A 27,650-nucleotide genomic window follows, 5' to 3' on the forward strand; every position below is an offset into this window, starting at 1 on the left:
AAAAACCGAGGCGGGTCTTTAATAATTATATTATATTATCTACTGTTCACCTCCCCCACATCAAGACACGCCACAAACACTGCAAAGTTGCACTTCAATCTTAATGCTATACTGAACTGAACTCATATCAAATTAATATGTAATGAATTAATATGTATATGAATTTAATATGTATTTTAAATTTTTTAACTAGCCACAATTACTGGTAACAGTGGTTAGTAATATTCCATTATCGCCATGTCTTGTAAAATTGCATTACTGTAGAATAAACTTCATTTATTCATAAAGATACAGTTGTACATTTAAAATTTACCTTCATAAATGTTGATAAGTAATATCCCTTAAAATTGCTACAATATTGTATATGCAGAAATTATATAAAAAGTGGTTTTCATGATAAAAATGTAATAATATAACTGCAACAATCAATAATCAATTCTGTATTTCATTCACTTTATCTTTTATTAAAAATTTACCATTATCAGAGTTTACAGTACACGATTTGCATGTGTAGTAATATCAACTGGTAAAATAGAGAAAACTGTAACCAACTCATAAAACACAAAAGATGAATGAATATAAGAACATTATTGGTACACGTAGTAGAATCCAAGAAGTGAACAGTGGAGTTAAGAGTAACTAACTTCCAAGTTTTCCGGTTCGCAACACGTCAAAGCGTTAGTAACAGAGTAACAATCCTCAGACATCTCGTCCTGGCTGAAACATCGGCCGTAATTATGTTAGCAATGTTTTTATGTGTAAAACGTGGGAGATTGGTACTGACCAAGAGTTAAGAATGGTGTTATAAACTCCGGATGGAAGTCAAAATCAGAATCAGTTAGAAAGAATCATTATACTATATTGCCCAGTAAGTATTGTATTTTGTCAAGAGTGTTCACTTCAGCCCAGTACAACTATCACTAGACACAGAAATATCTGATTTGTCACATCTGGGCAACCCAATGGATATTCGTGAACACATGAATAAAAAAATGGAGAGATCGAAAGATGACTTCATCAATAAGTCTAATTTAATGGAAAGGATATTTCCTGGGATGGGTAAAATTCCCTTAGAGGTGAATAGTTTTAAAAGCCCAAACCTAGGGAAGTGCTATTTCCTGCCCATTTTGACTGTTGATGCTGAAATAGAGAAAACCTCCCTAAAGTTAGCATTAAAGAGATAGTACCCCCTATCTACTACCTCTCTTCATGGTAAATGTATTATAGAATTCCTTCAAGAGGAGGCCCGAATATCCCGTTGCGTGCAAAGTGTCAGGTCTATAGCTTATTTATTTCGCAATAAGTCCTGCTGATAGATCGACAAATACACAATCACAAATATACATTTTTCACCCTCAACAGACAAAAGAAATTGTGTTAGACTTACTCAGTAAGGCTACTATAACCAAAATAAATTATGATAAAATATGAAACTAAAATTCTATTCCACTAGTCAAAAACTACGAAAATTTATGTAACAGCCTTTATTATATTGATTATTTCTATGTTTTACTAAACAGCAGATTGCAGTGTGTGCATTGAAATATAAGTTAAGTTTACAAACTATCCAAATAGTAGAATAAAACTTCCCCTCACACAACCATAAAACACGGGTTTTTATTAGTTATTTGATGATAACAACGAGGTAAGTATAACATACATAGAAGTTTTGAAATCATTAAAATATCTAATTTCTTTCAATTAGGTAAAAAATGGATCATTGCATTAAACAAATGTAATATATATTCTATTTGCTGGTCTTGAAAAATTTATCATTTTAATATTAAAAAACTAAAAGAGATTTCGTGGAGATTTCATGTGGGAAACGTTTTGATGTAGCTACTAATAAGAGAGCTATGACAGTTTGAAAACTTTGACCAGAACCATTTTTTTGAGCATAACAAGTGAAAGACGCAACCATTAATCAAATTAACCACATTAATTAGTTGGTCTTGTTATTACGTACATCTTTGCCAATTTAATCTTTACTATATATCTTATAATTTATTATAATCCCTTCAGAGTACATAAAGCTTAGTACACACGGTATAATGAGGTAAAGATTTTTCCACTCTTTTAGAATTTATGTTTTTAACGCTATTCATTAAGTTTTTATGTGATATTATTGAAAACTTCTGAAAACGATGTACAACCGCATACTGAAATCCTTATGGAAATAATTTGTTACCATACGATTTGATAGATCAAAACACTCTTTTATTTTGTACTGCAATGTCTTGTAGCTAATGCGATGTAACCATTCGCATTTAAAACAACTCTGAACTGACAAACTTAAAGGTTCAGATATGTAAAACTTGTTTGTGCCAGTACAAAAGTTATTTCTAATATTTTATGGGAGTAAATTCAAATTTTTGTTTATATTTTTCAATATAAGAGATAAAAGTACTGGCTAATGGCCGTCATATTCAAATTTGGTATTGGTCATAAGGAAATTACCGTAAGATTTATGTTTGAATAAACGAGAAACTACCTATCGTATTAAAATACATGCGTCATATTGCATAAATTCATAAATGTATCCATAAACACAGAAAGTACACACATCACTTAGAAAACTCGGCATCAGTTTGATTGAAGTAGACAGATTTCTCCTAAACCTACTTAAAAACAGTAGAATATTTACCACGTCAACATCAACATTCCTTACGTATTGGTCGAAGCTTTCCAGACTACCATAAATGGATCCATCGTTACTGCTAATGAATGTCCGTGGAGGGCTTGTATCTAAACGTTTTTATCTTGTGCAAGATACAATCCACAAAAGAAAGAATAAGGCATCGATTCATTGTAGTAAGAGAAAAAATAGTTTTATAAGAAATTATTAAAATATTATGAACCCTGTAAAAATAGTACGACCAATATTCGATCACTGTAAACGTCATAATAAATTCCCCATATCTCAATTTTTTTATGTTCCTTAAACAAATTAAGTGCACTATAGATACATTTTTCATCAGGAATTAATATGAAAGGTTTCTCGCTTTTTGGTGATACGCAGTTTTGAAGCTAATCAAACCAACCTCTTTTCGATATTTCGAGAAGTTCTAGAGTTTGAGTAGTTGTACTGACGTTGAATTTTAAAGTAACACCCTTTTTGAAATATATAGACAGGAGCCGAGCGCCAATTTCCGGTGTATGAGAAAGAAACCCGGTTTCTTATCGACAGAGAAATTATACCTAAGAACAAAATTGTTCGTCACTCTATTTTTGATAGAGGTCGAAATGGAATAGTATCAAAAGCGTTATACATAGGTCTTAACAAACATATTATATTCTTTAAGTAATGAGTTTGAGTGTACGTTATCTGGTTATGAGAAGGAACATAAATATTATTTATGTATCTAGCGAATATTATTTTTAAGTAAACGAAACTAGAAATGTAGAGTCTGAACGAAGACAGACTTGCCGTTTAATATTTTTAACACTTTTGATACCCACGTACCAATTTCGATCTTTACCGAATCTAGCATGGCTGACGGTTTATTTACTTCTTAGGAAAAAGTTCATTGTCGAGTTCATCAAAACCATATTACGTGATTATAAATGTAAAATTGATTCTTGGGTTCTAGACTAAAATTAGGCTTTTATTTTATTTAGGAGCCTAATATAATTATTTGTAAAATACAAATTTGAATGTCGCTTAATTGTTTAGATGGAGTTTTAATTACTTATTTTATATTATATATTTATTATTAACCATTCCCTTAAATAAGAACAAATCAAGATATTAGGATTTAAGCAGTACTATTATACAATGTAATTATTCAGAACATAATAACAGTAAAATGCAGTTACCATTAGGATTAATAAATGTGTAGCACCTACAGACATTACTCATTTCGCTTCCGCGTTAATTTAGATGGATAATTAGCGTACAGTAAGTACTGAACAATTGAGCTTGTGACACTGCTGACTCGAGAAGCAGCGTATAATGCACTGATTAGCGCGCGCACAGTCAGTCACCACGTGTCTCCCGCCTGAGTAAGACCGGTGCATCCGCGGCGAAACGTTCTCACTGACGAGCCTTCCAAGTTTTAACAAGCCTCTAGCAGAACCGATACCGTAGTGTTTCTATTTCCAAGACGTTTTTGTGAAGTGCAACGCCTCGTCTCCTTATAAAAGTGATCAAAAGTTTGTACGGTAAGTAAACACATAACATTGCCGATTTTACTTTTTAACCGCAACTCTAAATTGTAATTTATACAATACAGATATATATACACAAAATTATTTTTCATGTTTATATACAAATTATCTATATAGGTGATCCATTATGTTAGCTACTTTAATAATATCTTTCATCGATGTGGGAAGTAACGTATTAAAATAATACTCTGAGTTTGCAGACAAATATTTATTATATTGTATTTAAAAAGCGTAGTCTATATTAAATAATTTGAATTCTCTATTATCATCAGTGGCTGTAACGTAATACATTTGATCAAATTTAGGAGAGTATAACAACGTAAGATAATTTATCTTCGTTGTTACCTTGTTTAAATTAGGTGTATTGTCCAGAGTAAATAGAGTACAATTTTGATAAGCATATTGTCAATTTAGACCACTACATTACAACATTAAAGCTTCTTGTCCAGAATCATAAAGTTTTATTGAATAATTATAGCAACCCAATAATTTGGATTGTACGCCATTAAAATGATTTTTCTGACACAAAACATTTACCCATTTCACATTATACAACGTGTTATCACTAAGATCCGAAACTATAATAAAATAAATAATAATGTAACAAGTCTTAATATAACTATTTAAAGTAATTTAAAAACGCATTTAAAGATTCCCTGACCTACCATCATTTTAGTGGAAGTTTGCCTAAATAAAGTTTACACAATAAGAGAATACAGTTGTAAAAATTTCCAGTAAAAGTTATAGAAGCAATAAACAAAAGATATCTTAGTTAGGTACAAATATTTAAATCTCTGCGAGAAAAATACAATTTTTCCAAAATAATATATACGTAGCATATTATTTTGTGTAAAAAATTACATATTTGTGTAAAAAATCAAAATATTATTTATTTAAAGAAGATTTATAACATTACTCACAAAACGTCTCGCTTGATTATTATTTGGATATGATAAATTTTCATTGAATAATTTAAATTTTAGTTAACAATAAATGTTATACCAGTGTTGAAATGAAAAAAACCACATTACATGGTATGAATTGATGGTTGTTAGATGTTGTAGAATAGTTTGCGTGGATATTGCCTTTCTTTAAATTGTCAATTTCTACTCAGTCCACTATTATCTCATGCATATGAACTGTAATGACCATAGCAGTAAACATATGAGTAAAAGTAGTACTGGATCAACCAGTTTTTATGACTATAATGTTCACTGCAGCACACACTATTGAGGGCAGCAGCTTAAATAATACAGCCCATGTGAAGGGATAACGGAATCATAGACAATTACCATCGCTACTTGTCTACAAAAAAGAAAACAGTATTTCAAGTACTTGTCTTTTCTACAGGTGTAAAAACCTAGGACATGTGGTTAAGCGTTCGTGAAAATTATCAGCTCCTCAAAGTGTAGGATGTATAATCCAATATTATTTTTGAAAACAGAAATTTTGGTAGAAAATCTAATATTTATCTGAAACATAGCCTAAAAGGTAAGGGAATTACAAAAATCGCTTAAAATACATAAACTTATGAAAAATGTTTAAAATATTGTAGTGATTAAAATTATACATGAGGTTTTTTGTCTACAATTGACACCTAAAGAAGGCAGGTTTTAGTTTTCAAAACAAATTTTATTGGAAATATATACCTCTGAAATACAATAAAGTACAACTATTCTTTCAATCTGTTAATCCTGAATAACATGGATTACAAAAGGGATTATTTCTCTTCTGTCATAAATAGACTTGCAGACAGGCTACTTAAAGAAGCAGGATCGATTCATTACAAAAATATGTAACCCAAGTATACACTCTTATACACACTTTACACACTTATAAGAGGTATACACTTTTAAGAGATTAAAATATATACGATAAGTACACATCGAATATATGGCTTAGTGCCAGCGAATTCTCTCACTGGAGTATAAAAGTAAATTTCTGCCTGTATAGACATATCCGATATCTAATGATATTTAATGAACTGATCAATAGGTTTGAAATTACGTGAATCCTCATTTAAATTTGATAGGCAGCACCGAGTTCAATGATGTGATTTGGCTGAGCGTCAATGAACATTTTTACATTGGTCTTATGGCTAACCATAATAGCAATAATAAAAATCAAAGGAGATATAACTTTGTAAACGTACGGCATTTTAACATGTGACATAGTAGCGCATGTAGGTGCAATCTTGAAATTTTACCTGCAAACTCACCGAATCCACTTGATGTTACGCACTTATAAGCAGACTACGTCTATCTATTTATCGTTACAGAAAATCCATCATCCAATACCATAGAATTTGAAATCCAGATAGAGATCAGTGCTATAACGTTATACGGTTTAATCAAGTCTGTTTACTGGTTAACAATGTGTACTTTGTCATTGTGCTTACTGGAGCTGCCTAATTTAATCCTTCCAACATAATGCGGTGATATAAATAGATGGGGGTAGATAAGTACTGTACTCAGCTACAATGATTTGTCCGTAGGGCTTAGCAAAACGCTTCAGAGGCTTAACAAGACTATTGTGTTAGATTCATATCTCGTGGGCAGAATAACCATCTTGTTAGATTAACTTGTATGGAAATCAAATGTACAAAAGCCTTATTTACTGAATAGTTGCTCTCTTCTCTTATTGTATATCGAATAACAATAGTATTAGTGGTCTAGAACAAACAGCAGACTATGATCTCAGTCCTATTATATTTTACTATTATTACTACATATATTGTATAATTCTTCTAGATTTAGGTGAAGTAGAACAGCATGAATATAGATAAAAAAACATACAATTTTCTAGTTTATATATACTTGTTTCGCTCGAAAGAGTAGTTTTCAAATTGAAAAAATGTTTATTTCATCAAATTATTCGAGTCTTCTCGTTAAGAAGGGACTAAAAAATTATATTTTTTTTTTATTTGAAATGCTATACTCAAAGCAAAAGATGGACATATAATATATGATCGTCTGTGATCTACATTGCCAAAGTATTGCAATAATAATATTTTTTTTTATATACTAGTCGAGACATAATTTTGTTTCTTCTGCCGTCGAGTTCTAGAAAGTAGAAGTTTTAACTTACTATTTTGGATTCTGATAGTCCCAATTGTAATCTAAGTCAAAATTAAATATTTCTAACATTTTCAAAGAATTGGTATATGCATTTTCTTAAAAAATAAATGGTAATAATTTAATTAACAACCACTGGTGATACTGAAAACATAAATAAATTTTTAATTACAGATTTGAAAGTTATTAAATCGAGTGCAATAGAATATTTTAAATATCATACAATCAATGGGTTCTCTAATTTTTAAGATATTCATTAGTAGACGAGTTACACCACAATTAAAAAAATTTGCATTTATCACAAGTTTTGTTATTTGCAATAAAAATAAAAATGTGATATTTATTTATTGTTTAACGTTGAGCGATAGTTTAGGATGAGATTATGAGCATATAATACTAGAGTAATATGCAATTATGTTGAAGGATATACCAGGAAATATATATATATATATATATATATATATATATATATATATATATATATATATATATATATATATATATATAACCTAGCCCGAGTTGTAATATTTTTTTCGTAAAATTTCAGTTTACTTAACAAAAAACATGTTTAATATAACATTTATTTATTAACTATTTCTAATTAAAACCAACAAACTTAATATTTATTACAACATATGCTCATGATAATTTAAGTCAATTATATATGATCATAAGGTTACACCTGGTATTTGCACATAGGTAGCGTGGAAATTTTCCAAAAACCACGTCTTTGCTATGAAGTCTCTAAAAATTATATTCATTACCCTAAAAACTTTATATTTTAGTACTCTGTAATCATAATTTTACCTTTATTAAATTTCTTACTAATTATTTACTACATTAAATTTTACATAAAACGTACGGTAAAATATTTGTACATTTAAACAAGGTGGAATGTACCACATTTAGTTGTTAAATTAAGAATAAAACCACTAAACATACAATGTTATAGGGTCAAACAAAATAAAGAATGTTAAAATCTGAATGTAAAAAATCCGTTATTAAAACAGCTAGGGGAAACATGTGCTACTTCCCGGCCAAGTGTGGCTTACTGTGTTCGTTTCCTATTCTGGTATATCTCCGCTGCCTACGGTTTTTATAATCTGCGAACCTTGTATACCTTGACATAACCTGTCACTAGTTTTTGTTTGATCTACTCCAGCCTACTGAGCTAAATTATTTCACAGTTTTCCTCCTCAAAAAGATTAAAGACTCTCACCGATTGAGTAATACTGGACGGTTATTTTTAGTATTACTAAACAAGGCTGTATTAGAGAAAGAATTTTATTTTATTTGCATGTAAAATTTACAAACTCGTTATCATCATAATTGTATAAATTGTTTTAAATGTTTGTATTTACATCAAAGCTATGATTTGGATTCAGTGGTTAAAGAATGCTTATTAAATATAATTCGTCACCTCACTTGATTAGTATTAGCCAATATAAAAAATACTGTACTCGTAATATGTCTATTTTACGGTGCTATATATTAAGTTATTGATTAAGAAAACAAAAATAAAACAATTGAAGTACGAGGGATCATTGGTAAAGCCTTTAGCCATGGAGGTGTTCTGATTTTCTGATCGCCTTCAATCCCTCGCTGCAATAAACGCAATTCATGTTAATTAAGTTCCTAAATAATATTTCTTCGTTGCTTCTTTTTCATATTTCAACGCACGTGGTTACAAGCAAGCTACAAGTATATCACTATTAATAAAGTTTCTAATATTTTGGACCTCCAAAAAGTATGTCGTACAACTTTGTAAAGACATGGAATTGTTCGCGAAATATCAGAATACTCATTTCGATTCATCTCATGCAATATATTTTGAGCTTCTAGGTCGCCGATTTTTTTGGTTATTTCCAAATGAACATGACTACAGATTCTAGGTGTCATGTGTTGATAGCGTGATATTCTAGAAGCTGCACTAAGAGGAAAGTGGAGCAGTGCTAAACTCAACATTCACAATGAAGTAACCCTCTCTACTATAATAGCTCTCTCTGTTTATAGCGTATTTTTATATAGCTTTTGGACTAATATTGTGTACTCAAATAGAATTTGATAATATAATCAGCACGATAATATAGTACACATGACGTACTACAGTTAATAACGAATAGTCGCCAACGAAATTATGAAGACCGCTATTGCAATAGTATGATATATTATGTCACTACTGAATAACTGTTTTCTATTATTATTTATTTTATTGGACCTATGTGTATTTAACTGAGTCAGCCAATTATTATATTATTCACTAAGCGTTAGTAAAGCCTATCACTCAGAGCAAAAATTCTGTTACGTCTTTATGTCAGCTGAATATATCAAGAAGGGAATACGTGTAGAATAAAAATTTCCCCTGAACCCTCACGTTTTATTACTCTATAATAATATAAAAAATAGTATATTCTTCATTATATCCTGAGCAATGCTTGTTACATAATCTTATATAAAGGAAACCGAGAATTATTATTATTTAAAACATACCGAAAGTAACTGCCTTGTATTTATGACTGATTAGTTTGTTATTGACTCTTCATGTAAATACCAAGAGTAGTAGGTTTTATCTATGATTAATTATTATAAAATGCTTTATTGACTTATATTGGAACACGAAAAGAATATCGAAATTTATTATTGAAAGCTAGTATTTTAAAATTTAGTTTATAGTCCTATATGGGCAATTGTTCTTGTTAATTGTTAAGGTGCATTTAAAAATATTTTGCAGTAGTAAAATATATTTTTTTTATTCTAAACTGTACAATCATTGCGAAATAGATCCACCGTAATTACCATGCATTTAGTTTGAGGTTATGTCGTACATCTCCCGTCGTTGGCGGGAACGATCAGCTGATTTACAGCTTTGTCATTAGCAGCCCTGTGTTGCCAGATTTATGACGCGGCGAGCTTTGTAGAAGCAGACCGTGCATCGGGGCTAGACATGTCGGAATTGTGGAGGGTGGGGATAATGGGTTTTTTATTATCGCGTTTGCTTTAGAATACAGGAAAAGCTTTATTTTAGTCTCAGGAACTATTATAATATACATATATATCTTATACAAGTGTGTTTATTACATATTAGTACATGTTTTATGTACCTTAAACATAGTAGCCTACATATGAATACATTATACAAGTTATAATGTGACCCGTTTTTCGTACGTGTTTATAAAATAAAAGTTATTTTTAGTTTGGCATTTGTTTTTATTTTTGTGTCTATCTTGTATCAAATATCTTGGATTAAAATTTGGTATTAAAATACAAGTACTATTGTATTTTTTTAATTTTTAATTGCTGTATTAGGAGCTCAATAGTGAACAAAGTTGTTGGATATGTCAACGTGTTAAGAAGAAACATGCAAATTAACAAATCTGTAACTAAAAAAAAACTGCATATCACCTTTTTATTTTGACGTTTTTTAATGGAGGTAGGAAACGTTGTTAAAATAATTATCCACGCTTCTTAACCTAGTAAGTGTTTTAACATGCTGTGAAGAATTTGTAACACATAATACATTTTTTAATTTTTTTTAACAGTACTGTACATGTTGTCATTGAAAATTAGTAATGTCCTGGATAATTTTATACTAAAACTTCTGTAAAGAATTACAAACTTAAAACTAATAATTTATTAGTTTACCTTTATGTATATAAAAAAACATTAACAGATAGATGTTGTGATAATAACAATTAAATATGGACAGAAAAGATTTAACCAACATGTGATTTTTACAAGTAGGCAATTTTTTTTCAAATTATAACATTCACAGATACGAGTACATGTTGTATGGGAAACTGACGAGTGAGTTCGTTTTTCAAGTTCGCTTGGTAACTCACTGTAGTGAATATTTTATCTCATAGCAGATTCTTTCACTATGAGTCACATCATAACTTAAATAAATAACTTAAATAGTTTATTTAGTTACTTAATAAGACTCATTGTTAGACAGGTTCCGTGTTCGTAAACAACGATGCATGGCATCTGTATAGCACAAACTACTAAAATATTTCAAATATGTCCTGGTTATATTCTAACCGAAAATCAAAACTATTCTTATTCAGTGCAATTTATGTTTTATAAACACAATGTGTTAACAAGTACTTCTGACTTTCGAAGTTTTTCATGTATTCCAGACGTTATGAACACAATGCATATACTGCTATGGTTCAAAAACATTAATTTGTTCCACACATTTAATAAACCTACTACATTAGTAGTGGAAGAATCTTTTGTTGTGATAAAGATACGTTATTAGTTAATGTTGTTATCTCTCCGCTTTATGATAACAGTGTTTCTTTAGATATTTGGTCTTATTTCTTTTATAATATTTATTCTAATTTAATACACTACTTGCAACGATACCAACTATGTCCTGGAGTCAAGAATTCGAAAGTAAATTGGCATTCTTTAAATACACAACTCGATTCTCCTTGAAGGCGATAGCTGTTTATTCGTAAGAAAGAAATCAATCGTAAGCCATGCTACTTGCCCGAAATTGGTGGGCACGAAAGGGGTGATATAACCAACATTTATGTGTGAAACATTCGATTTTAGGTTTAGTGAGATGGACTATCAGCTGACTATATTTTTATAGCTAATTACGAGTCTCATTCCCAAGTGCACTAATTATCGTTCATTTATGCAGTCATTCATAATTCGTGTAACAGTGTGATGTGAAATTGTGCACTTATATTATACCTAAGATGAAATGTAATATATTGTTTTACACTAAAAGCGGAACATCACTTTATTACTGTTTTTGAAAAATAACAACTTTAATATAGTAATAATATTATACGATGTTCTCATTTTTTAAATTAAATCTTAAACAAGTGGTATATGTGCCATATAGTAATGGTTGAAATAATTATTACCAATTAATTTGCGAACGATGTATATGTTTTGATTAGAAGGCTTGGTTTTATAATAATCTTGAACGCATTAAACTGGTTTAACAAGATATGGATATTACCATTTATGAGTATCACTAGATTGTACTCTCATTTTAGATTTCTCTCTTCTTTATGATCTTGTTTAAAAACAATTTTTATCTCTTTGTTTAAACTCTTTTTGAAAAAATTTATAAAATAAAAGAAGGATGATTTTAAAGGAGATCAATTTTTTTTAAGATTTCCCATTGTATTTGCTACATACATAGAACACAAGTTTCAAAAATTGGAACCTATTTTTTTCTTTAGTTTGCGAAAACCTCAATGCATAAGAATAAGCATAACATATCGAGTGGATCTGAACTCGCCCAGGTGAAATTTGACTACAGGTTAAGCTGTAAACCCGAGGATCCATAGCGATTAGATCAGTGACCGAACATATCATTGCACACTGAACATGCGCTCTGAACCATACTGCCGTACACACCAGAGTCAGTCTCTCGCCTTCTCTCACCAGTGTTGTGCATGATAAGCCTTCAGTAAGGTAACCAGTTCGTCTTGTACTCCCTATATTACCCATGTTACATTTTTGGTACCTTTTACCAAAAGTTAATGTCCTAGAGGCTATTATTATCTAATTATAATTTACGTACTTTTATACAGTGATAACTTGTTTAAATTTTATTTTAGCAATTCAATTTAAAACGCAATTATCCTATAAAGCTTAAAAATTTTTATTAAATATTTAAACATTTTAAATTAACAACAGAAAACAAATTAAGTTTACATTGTTATATACACTCCAAACAATATAATTGAAAACATTTAAAAAGATAGTGTAACATATTTCTGTAAAATTTGTATTTATCCGTAAACAATTTTTTTTTAGTTGACGTAAAATAGTTTTTGTGTTAAAACATCTAAGATTGCCTGCAGCATACAGAAAAATTTTTTTTTATTTTGTCTGTTACCGTATTTAGCCTCTAAAATCTATATTTTATCAGTACAATGTAGGTGCACATCACAGTTTCAACCGGCTTTTACACTAATTTTGTCTATTACCGTATTTAGCCTCTAAAATCTATATTTTATCAGTACAATGTAGGTGCACATCACAGTTTCAACCGGCTTTTACACTAATTTTGTCTATTACCGTATTTAGCCTCTAAAATCTATATTTTATCAGTACAATGTAGGTGCACATCACAGTTTCAACCGGCTTTTACACTAATTTTGTCTATTACCGTATTTAGCCTCTAAAATCTATATTTTATCAGTACAATGTAGGTGCACATCACAGTTTCAACCAGCTTTTACACTAATTTTGTCTATTACCGTATTTAGCCTCTAAAATCTATATTTTATCAGTACAATGTAGGTGCACATCACAGTTTCAACCGGCTTTTACACTAATTTTGTCTATTACCGTATTTAGCCTCTAAAATCTATATTTTATCAGTACAATGTAGGTGCACATCACAGTTTCAACCAGCTTTTACACTAATTTTGTCTATTACCGTATTTAGCCTCTAAAATCTATATTTTATCAGTACAATGTAGGTGCACATCACAGTTTCAACCGGCTTTTACACTATATTTCCGTAAAACGAGTCTTTTCAAGGGCTCCAGTATTGAACTGTATGAATTTTGTTTAGTTTTAGTATATGCATTTCCTTTTCACTAGTTATTAAACAAATTTCTGATCCTAGGCAATACAAAACTAAATAAACTTATTTGTTAATTTCAATATAATCGCACTATTTTACAAACACAATACTATGTAACATGAAAACAGCACAGTGAATGTGACTATTTCTGCTAATAAACATTTAATACCAATGTGACCAACACCAAAATAATAGGTTATTTACTTTACTATATGGCAATGAAAATAATTAATATCATACATGTAAGCTTTTGCTAGGTGTTTATTTGGTAAGGTGGTCTTTACAAAAACCGTTTATGTTATAATACTTTTGAATCAAAAGTGCAAGTATTGTATATGAAAATGTTTGAAATGGATTGGAAAAAAAATTAATAATAAAATAATAATTAATAACTTTCGCAATTATCAACTTCGAGGTCACCTTAAAGGTTTGTGACACGTGAAGGAAAGAACAGTCTTAATTCTTAAACCTTTTTTTAAATTCTTTATTTTATAATGTGCAAAATATCCAAAAACCTTTTACAATTTTGAAATACAAGTGACTGAAGTACTTTTTAATTTCTATATTTTCGGACAGGCAGTCAAAACAACAATAGTGCTATGTACGATTTATAATTTCTCGTATGTATAATTTCTATAAAAAGGAAATAAACATCAATTAAATAGTGAATGAATCAAACTAAAAACTGGACACAAATTAATAAATTAATGAACTAGAATTGGCTGCTGCAGCTGTTATTACAATGTGTGATATTATACCATTTTACACCTTTTTATAGGTAGCGGGAAAAAAGTGAACCACATCGGGTTCTCATTTTTCTCCTAACTCAACGTGATATTTACTGTCTCTATCTACAGCAGCCATTGTCTCCCTACAATAGGACATACTTGGGGAGGTTACCGACGTGGCAGCCTCATACTTCACAGGACCTTTATCTGCTGGCCAGCTGGTCATTTCTATATCTCATCCAGACTTTCAAATATATCCTCTGTTTCCTTTATCATAAAAGCTCAATGGGAGCAGCCCTTGGCAAAAATAGCTCAGTATAAGGTGTACTGTAATTTCCTGAATTATATACGATAATAAGGTAAATATTGCCTACATATCTGCTTGCAATTAGTGTCTTAGTTATTATATTTAACCCCCAAAAACAAAAAAAGAATATTAAAATAGTTTATATTATTATATTTTTTCATTGTTTAAGTCGGAGTTCTAGGTCGAAGTTTTTTTTGTTTCGGTCTTCAGTTATTATTCAATTTTCTCAAACGCTTTAAGGAATGTGATACTTAATTTGAATTCCTATACCAAAATGGGACAATTTACGAAAAACTGGTAAATAAACAGCATATGCTATATATACGATTTTATCCTTCAAATAATCTTTAATACTACGTGAGTTTTTATTTCCATAAGGAAACAATTGATAATTTACATCAAAATAAATTGCAAGCTGTGAAAAATCCCAAAATATTCTAGAATCCGAATATGAAAGAAATTGATATATAAATATTAAAATCATGTTGTTCGTTTATGATAGAAAAGAATTTATTTTCTCAGTAGAACCCATAAACTGCAATAACTTTTCCGATACAATAAAAATTATATCGATTCAGGTGATTAATAGATATTGAAAAACCAGAGGTATACTAGAATTTTAGATTCTCAAAAATCCAATATTATCTTCAAATAGAATCCATTATAATGAACGTATTATCTGTATCAACTGTAAAGGGCCATTATTAAATATATGACTATATTTAATTGAAGGATGAGCTCTTCTTATTGCAAAAAATAATGTTCAAATATTTTATAAAGGAAAACACTCAATTATCCAATAAATTTTATATTTTCACACGAGGCTATCTACATTAAAGATCCCATCGTTAAGTGTGAATCAACAATTTTAACATAATTATCAGCTGAGTAAAACGTAATACAAGATTTATATAGTTAAAAGTAAAATAAAATAAATATTAGTATATGTGTAAAAGTTTGGGTCTAAAAGAATTTAGTTATCTTTAAAGGAATGGTGAATTTTGAATCCGTCTAAAATAATAGTGTAATGTTTTTCTTTATGTCTTTTTATGTATAATGTTTCATAATCGCCGAGTTCTCCTTGTTTATGGACTTGTTTCAATAGTTATTGTTTTTAATACAAGTTTTTAAAGGTGTGATTTGTTTTAAATGCATGTTTGGCAATAGCTGATTTCTCAGTTTGTCCGTATCTACGTATAATATCTTTCGTGTTCCTAAAATCTTTGTTTAATGGTTTTTTTCTAGCCAATGTAAATCAGAATCTTCACAGTTAATTTTGAATATTTCACTTTAATTCTTATCTAAAATTCTATCTTTTGGATTTTTAGATTATTTATTTTATTTGTTGTTCAAAATGTTATGTTCATGTCAACATTTTTCCTAAATATTTTTATTATTTCCCGCAATGCCTATATATTATAAGGTTTATAGATAATAATATATTGAAATATTTTATTACTTTTTACAGTTATTTATATCTGAGGTCTTTAATAGCAAGATGATGAAGTGCATATAAGCCGGACGAGCCATCAGCTTAGACACTGGAACCCTCGTTACTAAGTGTGTACAGAGAACACTACATCAGTGTGCACATAACCTCACTGTACTGACTGACAAGCCAGACTGAGCAAGTACTTGTCATATTGTCTGCATGAACTGGAGATGCATGATAAGCTAGAACACCGCTCACTACCAACTACACTTGGCGAAGTGGATCGGCTGTTCGATTACTGAGATAGTCATATACATTTTGCCATTCTCGTATCTTTTTTACTGATCATTGCATGTTATTAATTTACGTACTGTAAGTTTTTTTTTTTGCTATTGGTTTCAATAGCATTACATTTTTTTAAATTATTTTAAAATTGTATTATTTGAACTTAGTATCATTTTAAAGCTGCTCATGACCTTTAGTGTAGCTTTTATTAGTTAAGTAATTTATATTGTTAACTTCTCATTCTATTTTTATACAATTTTATATAAACCTTAAGTTACGTGACAGTTGATTACTAAACTAATATAGAATTGGAACTACTGTCGACCAATATACCCATCACTAGATCCAAAGATCCAAGGATGTATTAACTGATATTGATGGTTTATTTTTCCGCGACGGTGATATCGTTAAACTGATATCATTACTTTTTAGCTAACACATGTATATTATTGCCACGTATGGAAAGAGCTGTGTTAGTAACATGTTCGTTATTTTAGTTCTCTAATGTCACAAGTAAACGATCTCTCTAATAAATAAGGTGAGATGATCCAAGAAATTAACAATTTAAGTGACAACCTTACTTTTGCTGAGAGTCGCTTTAACGCTCTAAATTCAAATTACAAGGAAAAATCGATAATGCGTGGTGAGTTAGAGGATCAATATGAAAATGATGAAATGATGAAGCGTCTCGGTAGTGAGTTAAATAATTGTAAATTAAAGAACAGTCACTTAAAAGAAAGACTAAAGCAAAATTAAGCACTGGATATGACTGCACTGACAGCGGATTCAGATGAGAGGATTGTTGAGCTGGCAGCTGATCGACAGCGACAATGGTGTTAGAAAGAGCGTTAGAGGGGAGCTGTGGTGTGCGAAGTCGCGGTCGAGGCAGAGGCGGTCCTCAGTGGGAGAATACCTGTTGACGGAGCTTCGAGCAATGGAGAGCGGTAACAGCAATTCTCCTGCACCTGTACTAGTCATGTTACACCATCAACTCGGATAAGTAGTGCATGCAAATCGGTATAACATCTACAGAACAACACTGTGGCGAATAGACAAGAAAGTGACTTTAATAAGGTACTAGTCATTGGAGATTTCCATCACTCTGCTAAAGGTTGTAAGGAAGGAGAGGCATATGTTGAGTTTCACCCTGCGAAAGGATTGTAGACATTAAGAATATATTTCTAGGCTATGTAGGTGTAAGGGTAGCCGCGATCTTAGCAACAACCTCAGCTTCTCTTTTTGGCCTCAGTGAAGACTAACCAAATCCTCCCTCAGCTATGGATCCAGTTTGTGAGAATTTCCTTTGTAGTGACTGTTCTAAGCATTTACCATTGGGGTCTTCTCATTTATCGGGAAATAGATGAGCCGGGGGGGGAGGCCAAATTAATGTAAAAGTTGCGTACCTAAACATGAGGTCTCTAATACTGGGTTTTACGAAACGAGCTCATTCATGCGTGGCTTAATTTGTAACGTTCTTGCTGTTGGTGCAACACTGCTTCATACTGGCAATCCTTCTTACAACAAAAATTTACCAGGGTACAATATGCTGAGGAGGTACCGGAGTTGATATGACGGCCCAATCTGACAATGAGTCAAGTGGTTAAGGTTGTGGTATTGTTTATCAAGCAGGATTTTACTAATCAAAATTGTTTATTTCCTAAGGAAGTGGATCCTGGTATTTATCTTCTGTGTTGTCATGCATTTAAAGGGAAATAGGCTTGGAATTTGTGCCCTTTATAGATCCCCTTGTTTGAGATATACTCTTCTTGATTCTTTACCTCGCTCTTTCTTCGTTGACTTGGATGTTAAAGTAAATAGTTGTAGATAAGATTTAGAAGATAATGTAAATTTTAAAAAGCAACGACGATAAGTATTTAAACCGATTCTGGAGAGAAACTAATTCGATACAAGTTAAAAATAAACCAGCCAGAGTTATATCTTCCTCAGTCACTTTTTTAGACCACGTTATCGTAGACTGGTCGCCTGAGGTCAAGAGGACGAGATCTTGATGCATCATGTATCGAAACCACAGAGGGGTGCAGATGGCGGATCACAAGCTTGTTCACTGCAATATTGTATCTGTAAAGGAAGGACACGTTTAAATATCTGTCTTTTTTAAACCTCGGCTTCCCCATATATCATTTAGTTATAAATTCCAAAATCGATTGCATAATATTGTTGAAAATATAGTACATATACTTGCAAAGCTTAACGAAGTTTACTAATGTTTAAAGTGAGACAAAAAAAATTATTGAATAATTCGAAATATAAATTAAACTTGTATAGAAGTGTTATACAGGGCTTAGCACAAGTCTTTACCCACTAGAACCTTTCACCCCGGATTAGTATTTTTTCCTCTACCTAGAAGGTTAGATTATATACAAAGTCACTGGCACTTTTCCATCAAGAGATATCATACATGTACATACGGGCAGACATTGGCTCTTTAATAATAGAGGCTTTTGTTTCTTAAAACTGTCATAAAACAAAAAAAGCCCCAAATTGTATATGTTTAATAGGGAATACTAAATACTTTATAACGATAAGTACCTAAGTCAGTCTATCCTTTAAACTGTATATCTTAGAAATAACTGTATAATTACTTAATAATTTAATAAAAATCTGCAACTGGCACTTTAATACAGAACGATATAAACAAATTTCTTACAGTGAAAGAATTTTGGAGCGAAATTACGAGATTTATAAAACAAGAGGCTGGAGTTTCTCATTTTGCTGGTGGCGAAGCGTGGGTAATCTCGTTAGTTCTAGTTGGGGAGCACTGTCAAGTTTGCAACGCCTGCCCGGTGGAAATCAAATTAGAGAAACTAACAGACAGCTCCTCCTCCTTGTCGGAGGACACTGACGTTTGGAATTTTATTCTAGGGGTTTTTATCTTACTTATTTTACATGAGAATTGTGTATACATTTTTAAATGTTAGAAATTAAACATAATTCTGAATTTTAATTGAGGAATTTTAGTAGTGAGAATTAGAAATGCAACATATCAACTCTCAGCAATTTACTTTACTTGTATGTAAATTTACTTAACAACAATAGGTAATTTAATACTTACAGGAAATATTGAAAACTAGTAGACCAAGTATAAGGTTTATTAGGAAGGCCTCAGTTTCAGCTATCCCATTAGTTTATGAACTTTGGACCTACGTGAATAATTTAAGAAATTTCATAATTTAACGCTTATTTATGTATTTCTTTCATTGTTGCCATTAATTAGCCAGTATAATTTGCATCGGATTTGTACATTTAATAATTTACTGAATAAGGGCATTTTCACACAATTATTCAACAAAGTTCTCTATTAGTTAATTATAAAAAAAAACAAGAGCATTAAAAATTATCTTTTTTGAAAAAATAATTTCATTTTCGTAAAAGAAATGTAGGAAAAAAGTGCGCTACTTTAGTCACAAAAATTGTTTAACTTTTATTATTGTTTAATATATGTCTTTAAGTATTATTCGGGTAAACAGCGATATGTAATAGGACATAAAACGGCATAATCGTAAAGTTTAGATTCAGCACAATTAAATAGAATTATTAAGATAAGGCAAATAGAATATCTAATAAATGATAAGAAAAACGTTGGTACTTGTGGTATTGGTAATGCAATATATTCCCCCAATTACGGGATAATACTCTCGTTCTTCACAGTATGTGAAGGGTTCGAATGTCATCTGAAGGCATAATTATGATGATTAGAGTGTTAAAATTATTGTCATGTTTTAAAATTTTGAGATCCCAAATAAAGGAAAAGATTGAATGTGATTGATGATTCTTCTAATAAGCAAACTGGATTTATAGATCATTTATACGTTAGAATTTCCTGAATGTATATTTTAAATAAGACTGTACTGTATGCGAAGGGGTAGAAGACATTTTGTATTTACTTTATAACTTATCTAATGAAATGAAATTTCTGGAAACTATTGAAGGGTAAACAGTATAAGTATAGCTATGAAAGTTTAAAATCAGTAAAACATGCACTTTGGCTACACTTATATTAAAATTTTATTAAATTTATATATCTAATAGAACAACATAACATTTTCAAAAAAGTAACTGTTATTTCCAGAGAATATAAAAAATATATAGAGCCATTATCATCCTCGTGGCTGCCATTGTATAGCTAGCGAGCAGCGCTGATGTACAGCGTGTGTGCTTTCGTCGGCTTTGTTTCCTCACAATAGCTCCTGTGAGGTTTCTCCCACGATCTTGTCTTCTCCATGTGTCCATTACTTTATCCTGGTCACTCTTGTCATAGTGACCGTTAATGTTCGTTAAGCCTGGACGTCTCCTGTCTTCCTTATTCCCTTTTAAGTAATTCCAGTAGAGGGGAATGCCAAGTTTTAAGATTTTGCCCTTTCAGCTAAAAAAAGCGTTTTATAATACAATATATTTTTATATACGCTCAAAATGTCTCTCTGGCTTGAATCAATCCACCGGATTTGATCAATTTAATAAAATCTGACATTTTAAATGGCATGTGTAGTTTACATTTTAAAATATCACGGTAAAAAATTTATTATTATTACGTAGTAACAATGTTATATTTTACGAGAAATAAGAAGCATATTTCAATTGAAAATACATTCAGTTATCGTTGAGCAGAATAAAATAAAGTTAGGTATATGTTGAGGGCATAAATCTTTACTTAAAGATAGATATCTTATCTTTGTACAGCCAATAGAGTTGTATTGAAACATGTTCTGCAAAGAAACCTACTAAAGTCACATAGTGAGTAGTGCATACGAGGTGAGTAAATGCCTTCATGGAAGCGCCAAGAGGCAAAATAGTTATGAACAAATAAAAAAAATTTTAATATAATTAGCGTACTAGATATGAAGATTCATTTAAATGTATTGTATGTAAATAACTTGTACCCACAAAGATTTGTAAATGTATAAATAAAATTTTAATGTTCCTAAAACACAACGAAAATGTCAATTTTCTTAATCCATGGTTTCATTAAAATATGATTATTAATAATTGTACAAATAATTTAATGAAATTCTATACATGCGCCACCTTTTTACTAGATTCTTAAATGTCCTAATCCCAATAATATTATTAATGCGAAAGTGTCTTTGTTTGTTTGGTTTTGCTTTTACACGTAAACTATTCAATGATCGTAGTACAATTTTAAATATACATTCATAGGCTCCCTGGGATGAATGTATGCTTATTAGCACTTCGAAAATCGCTCCGGGCTACACCTGACGTGACAAAGGTAGGTTTCTCTGATATATGTATATACATATATTTTCTTAATCAGGATATAAGGCAAAACCAATCATGGATCAAAATGACTAGGAACGAAGTAAATTACATTGGTCGTAATTATATCCCTTTTCACGTATTTTGTTGATCGTGGCAACATGTCGAACCCATTGGCGTCAGAAATATAATTCGCTCGAATCTATTTACGCTTATTAAACTGCTTGCAAAGCAGCGGGTAGCTGCTAAAAGTGCAGATGCAAGAAACTAAAACTTTCATTATACGTTTAAATACTGCTATTAAAGCTATCTCAATTGGGTTTTGAAAGAAGGCTTTTCAGAGCTCTGTCTACATATTTGCTTGATCGAAGAAAAACGGAAAATTGACTGTGGAATAAAAACAGTAATACAGAAGTAAATTAAACAAAAATATACACTCTTAACAAAGTTCCTCGAATACGGTAACAAGAAAAACTTAACATTGGCGTCGAAAATATATCATTCATCCAAACAAGAAGTGTCCATACTTGTGCAAAACCGATGAAATTGTGTGCGATGCCGTCGGTAACTGCTAGTGATTAAATACATAAAGAACATAACATAATTTAAATAAAAGTTTTTGAAAACAATTTAAAATTTCACTATACTATAATTTAACTACGGTAGAATATTTATTAAGCAATTAGATCAAATTTCAACGCTCAACAGTGTTTAAATAGGGACACTCGTTATTTTAATATGAGAATCTTATAAATTTGTTTTAACTTGTTCGTTTATAAATATAACTAATATTATTATATTCCTACCACGTAACGACGCATTGTCAAAGGCAGCAAGTTTTTAATAAATATTTTTTCCATGTTTACTGACAAATATACAATTTTACGTCGGTCTATAAGGACATACTGTATAAGAGTAAATATTTAAAATGTTCATACATTTAAAAAAACATGTATTATAGTCAATGGATTAGGAATAAATAGTCTCCGATAGACGAGAACAATTTCAATATATAATGGATATAATATTCATCAATTCTGAGATAGAACATATAATTTAATTTAATTAAACAAATAATAATGGGCTAAGATTCTTTAAAGTTCATTTGGGATTTGACAAAACTAAGAAATAAAGTATTTAAAACGTCTTCAATATAAAAGAGTGATACAATAGATTTGTAGTGAAAGTATTTGCTGGAATCACTTTTTAAACGTCAATTAACTGGATAAAAAAAAAACTATTCACGAATTCCGGACGCTTTGTTTTGATTGTTAAATCTGTATAGATGAAGATTTTTTTTATTAACGAATCATATTTTTACACATAATTAGTTTGTAAATATTGAATTTTTAATTTATATATATATATATATATACTAGCGGACCCGGCGCGCTTCGCTGCGCATTTCAATAAGTTTCCCGCGGCTTCGCACGCAATTTCCCGTTGAAAAAAGTACACTATATTCACTTATTCATTTTCTATCACATTCTAAACATTGCTGAGATAATTGATAGTCGTTCCTTCGTGAGCTTCTTGGGCGCATTATGAAGGTATGTACCACATTCCTGATACTTCTGTCAAAAAAAAAAACAACTAAGGTTGATTTTATAACATTCTTTATATTTGTAGCCAACGTAAGATAGTAATTATGATATCTGCATTGCTCTTCTGATCAAGCATGAGCATGGTTTATATTAAATAAATATTGCAGTTAAAGGTGAATTTTTACGTCAAATTTGAATTGTATTATCTGGATAGTAAAGTCTATGTTTAACAGTGATTGCAGAAACAGTTTAAACAAAATTTGTCGTTTCTCTTAAGCTTACTCTATGCTTTAAAACTATAAGTGTAGTAATTAAATTATATATAAATATATTTTTTGTCGCATTATATATGTTTACAAAGAACAGCTGATTAAAAATTTGAAAAGACTCTTTCACTTAATAACATATGTTTGCTGCAATGCATTTCTTACGGGTATTTCTGTAACCAGTGGGGCGGAATCCTGAATCGGGAAAGGGATAAAAAGTATCCTATAACCTTCTACAGATCAAGACGAACAAATTAAAAAAAAAAATTAGGCGAATCCGTCCAGCCGTTTGTGAGTGATGCTGTTACACACGAACAGTTTCATTTTTATATAATATATATATATATATATATGCTGATTACAGAAACCTAAAGTGTTAAATGCTAAAATAAAATAAACTCTTTATCCTTATTGTAAGCATTTCTCAATTTATTTTGAATGAATTTGTAGTGTTCTAGGCGTATAGGTTTATTGGAACTAAACTTTTCATGTATTAAAAACCTGATAAACTGGATAATGTTTTAGTAAATAAGTAAGAAAGCAAGTAAAATAATAAATAGTCGGTTCGGTGGAGGCGAATTTACGACAATCGAATTAGTTCTAGTCAGAGTGTGCTGTCAGTATTAATAATACCTGAGTCTAGAAATTAAATTACACCAGCTGACATTTTATTGTTCGTGGTAAGAGCACATTGTAATAAATTATTTCAAAAGTTTGGTTTTCACGTAGGACTTTAAACCCTTACACGCTTCTTCATTGCGGAATATGCCTGCTACTTCAAAATATTCCGATGGCCATTTGGAATAATCTACGGTTTCCGATTGGGAAACCTGGATTTAAAGTTCCTAAAAGATGCTTAAAATGTACACCTGCTCAATGAGAAGACTTTCTTGATCCCTCCACTTTCCCGTCCTAGTTGTATTCAAACGATGAGTATTTCTGAAATGAGTATTTCCTTAATCCAAATTATATTCTTCACTGTATTTACTACCTTTATTTATTTATCAAGGCCAATATTTATTACCATGATTAGTGGACAACCCATTATGAGTCTTTTAGTCTGTCTGCCTATGCAATAATTCCTGACAGATGTAAACCAAAAGAACCAAAAGATTTTAAACTTACTACATAGTTCCTATCGTTTCATGTAAGAACGCTATTGGTTTTGACGTAAGCATTATAGGATAGCCCAACTGTCTATATGGCTGACCATCTACCCGATAAATGTTTATAAAAACGTTCTAAAACTTGGTAAAATGGTTTCTCTAGTTTCAAAAAAGAATCCCATCAATTATATACAGCACACTTTAAAATACAGCACGTCTGACCGTCTGTGCGATAACTCTTAATATAAAGATCCTAGACACTTGAAACTTGGTACATTGGTTCCTTCACCTGTAAAAAAAGAACTCTATCAATTATTGGGCCAAACGGTTAAAGCACAGTAGCTGGTCTGACCGCCTGAGTGATAGCTCTTGATAAAAATATCCTAGGGACTGGAAACTTAGTTAATAAGTTCCTTGTGGGCCAAGGAAACCCCTATTGGTTTTGGTGTTTAAAACAAAAGAAATAGTTGATTCGGCTGTTTGTAAGTCTATATGACAACTCCTTTCCTACGTTTCATGGAAGGGTAATTTAATAGTCCGTTGTACTCATATGTTACGGCAACAATAGTATGGAAAAACACTTCTGCTTCTTACCATTAAAGAAACGAATGCTTTATGTACAACTTGAATATCGAGCTACTCGTTGGACCAGAGAAAGAAAATAAAGCTTGTTTTAAAACTTTCATTTTGCTCGGAAAGTTTTAACATGTTGTGAGGTTATAAAAGAGTAGTCTAATAAATTAATAGTTCATTAAAACTAACGTTACAGTTGTGTACAATTTAAAATTGTAATAGTTAGAAAGATAAAAATTTTTTTTTGACATTTCTACTGTAATTGACTTGTCAAACCGTTGGGCAGAATAACACACAAAAAGTGACAAGGACCCAGCTCAAACACGTGTTTATCTCCATATAAAACGTGAGAAGAGGCGCTCAACTGACTAATGTTCAACAGCTTGGTCGGTAACAGGTGGTCAGTAAAGCACCAGTTGATAAGTTAGCCGCAATTTGCTTACATGAGTGCTGTTTTCTTTGACGTACCTTTGAGATCTTTTGTCTTCGTTTACCGCATTCTGGACTTACAGAACGTTACAGTTCAATTGTGTTGGGGTTAATAAAATAAAATAAAATTCCCATTAAGATATAATTAAAAATAATTTCATATTATTATTAGTTTTTTAATCAGTTGCCTTGCAGTACGAGCAAGTAATTACAATTACAATATAAAATCACTTCAGCCTTTAAATTATACAATTATTCTTATCATAAAAAACATATGAAAATGATTAATCTCTTTGATTTTTCATCTCGGCTACAATTACCGCACTTTATGCATCAAAATTAAGATGCTGAATGAACCACAGTCTTTTTATTTATGGTTGGTTATAAGTATCAATAAACTGTAATTAAACACGTCTTCACCTAGATTATATTATACTTCATAGTCTGGTGTCTCTGACGTCGAATCGATGCAAAGAGTTTATTGTGAGCTTCTTTGAAACTTCCTATTTTTGGATCTCTCCACACAAACATAAATCCAATTCCAGGAGTCATGTTTTTTGTGTTTGATGTTTTTGAGTAATTTCAACCATTTTCCAGTCAACTAGTAGGTACCTTAAGATTACTTTGCTATCGAGTAAAATGTTTTGGATGTCGTAAAATTTCCAATAAACTTTTAAAATTCTGATTGATCAATACTGTTCGATGTATATTAGAGTTTGAGCTACAAGATTTTGTGTTTTATGCCTGCGGACTGTAACAAACACTTGTGCTCCTAAAACACTTACTAGACTACTAATAATGAATTTAGAAGCTAAGAGCCTCCGGTGACCGGTCAGAGAGAATGACTGCAGCGAACGATTGTGTTGCACCATTTCTTCCTTGGTGACCTTGTACTAGGCTTTCTGAGGAACCTGTTTAGCCGTCTAAGGGCGCTCCTACACTGGACCCGTTTTTTTTCTCCCGATTTGACGGTCGGCTCTGTCGGCTCGCGTCTGAAGTAAACAAACACAAGACGCGCAGTGTACCCTCCTACACTGGCACCGGCGGGCCGTCCCGGTAAACGGACGCGTCGGGCGATGCTAAAGACGGATCGGCCGAGAACCAAACCTGTTTGTTTTTTTCGTCCGTGTCGGAGTCGTCGGGCCAGTCGAGAGTCGATGTAGGACCGTGTCATTCCTGTTTATTTAATTTGTAGTCAAGTTTTAGAATAGATTATTGTGCAATGGTAGACAGAGGAAAACTGATTTCGTTAGTGCGCGATTAAAGCGACATTATGGGACCAAAGGGATAAGTTTTTATCACAATCGGGACTTCCGATCAAAGTTATGGAAGAAGTAGCCAAGGAACTGAATGTCCAAGGTAAGTACTGTACAGTTCTCATACATTTTCGTTTTATCGTTTACCTACGTAACAAGTTATAAATTATTGCTCTCAAATTGCAAAACTTGAGCTTTGAGCTCTTGAGCAAAAAAGCTTATCAAGTTCTTTTGTGACATCCTGTAGACAACTTGTCATTTCAGTTAAAATACCTTAAAAACAAGGTAACGCAGTTATTTGGTTAACTTCACAAAATTCCGGAATTCGTTCTCTTAAACCTATTAGGATTTTTGGTATATTTTCTAAAATTTCAAACAAGAAAAATTTGCATTATTATAAAGATCTTACCTTAGCAGTGCTGTACATTGTATGTAGGGACAAATGGGGGTAGGGGTGCCCAGCGTGATTTGTGGATCCACGAAGGTGGGCCTGGATGGTGTATATACCACTGCAGTATATGTTGATGGAGTAATGTCAGAATGATCAAAATAAATAAAGGAAACATTGTAATACAACATTGAATTTAATTGTTATAATCGATTTAAATATGTATAAAAAAACTACAAATCAATATCTAAAAAATATGTAATAATGGTAAAAACAGTTCTTGGAAGCAAATGTTTGTCAAACA

At 31.2% G+C, this 27,650-nt stretch overlaps 1 protein-coding gene across 1 annotated transcript in view; it reads left to right on the plus strand.

The window, feature by feature from the left end:
• Window positions 1-3,990: 3,990 nt before the first annotated feature.
• LOC124366109 (putative fatty acyl-CoA reductase CG5065) overlaps window positions 3,991-27,650 on the plus strand; it is a 107,341-nt gene continuing 83,681 nt past the window's right edge. Inside the window, exon 1 of the mRNA XM_046822375.1 lies at window positions 3,991-4,161. The gene's annotated coding sequence lies outside the window, so the exon portion shown is untranslated. The remainder of the gene's footprint in view (window positions 4,162-27,650) is intronic.

This window comes from Homalodisca vitripennis, chromosome 7, assembly GCF_021130785.1.
Source record: "Homalodisca vitripennis isolate AUS2020 chromosome 7, UT_GWSS_2.1, whole genome shotgun sequence".
Taxonomy (NCBI): domain Eukaryota; kingdom Metazoa; phylum Arthropoda; class Insecta; order Hemiptera; family Cicadellidae; genus Homalodisca; species Homalodisca vitripennis.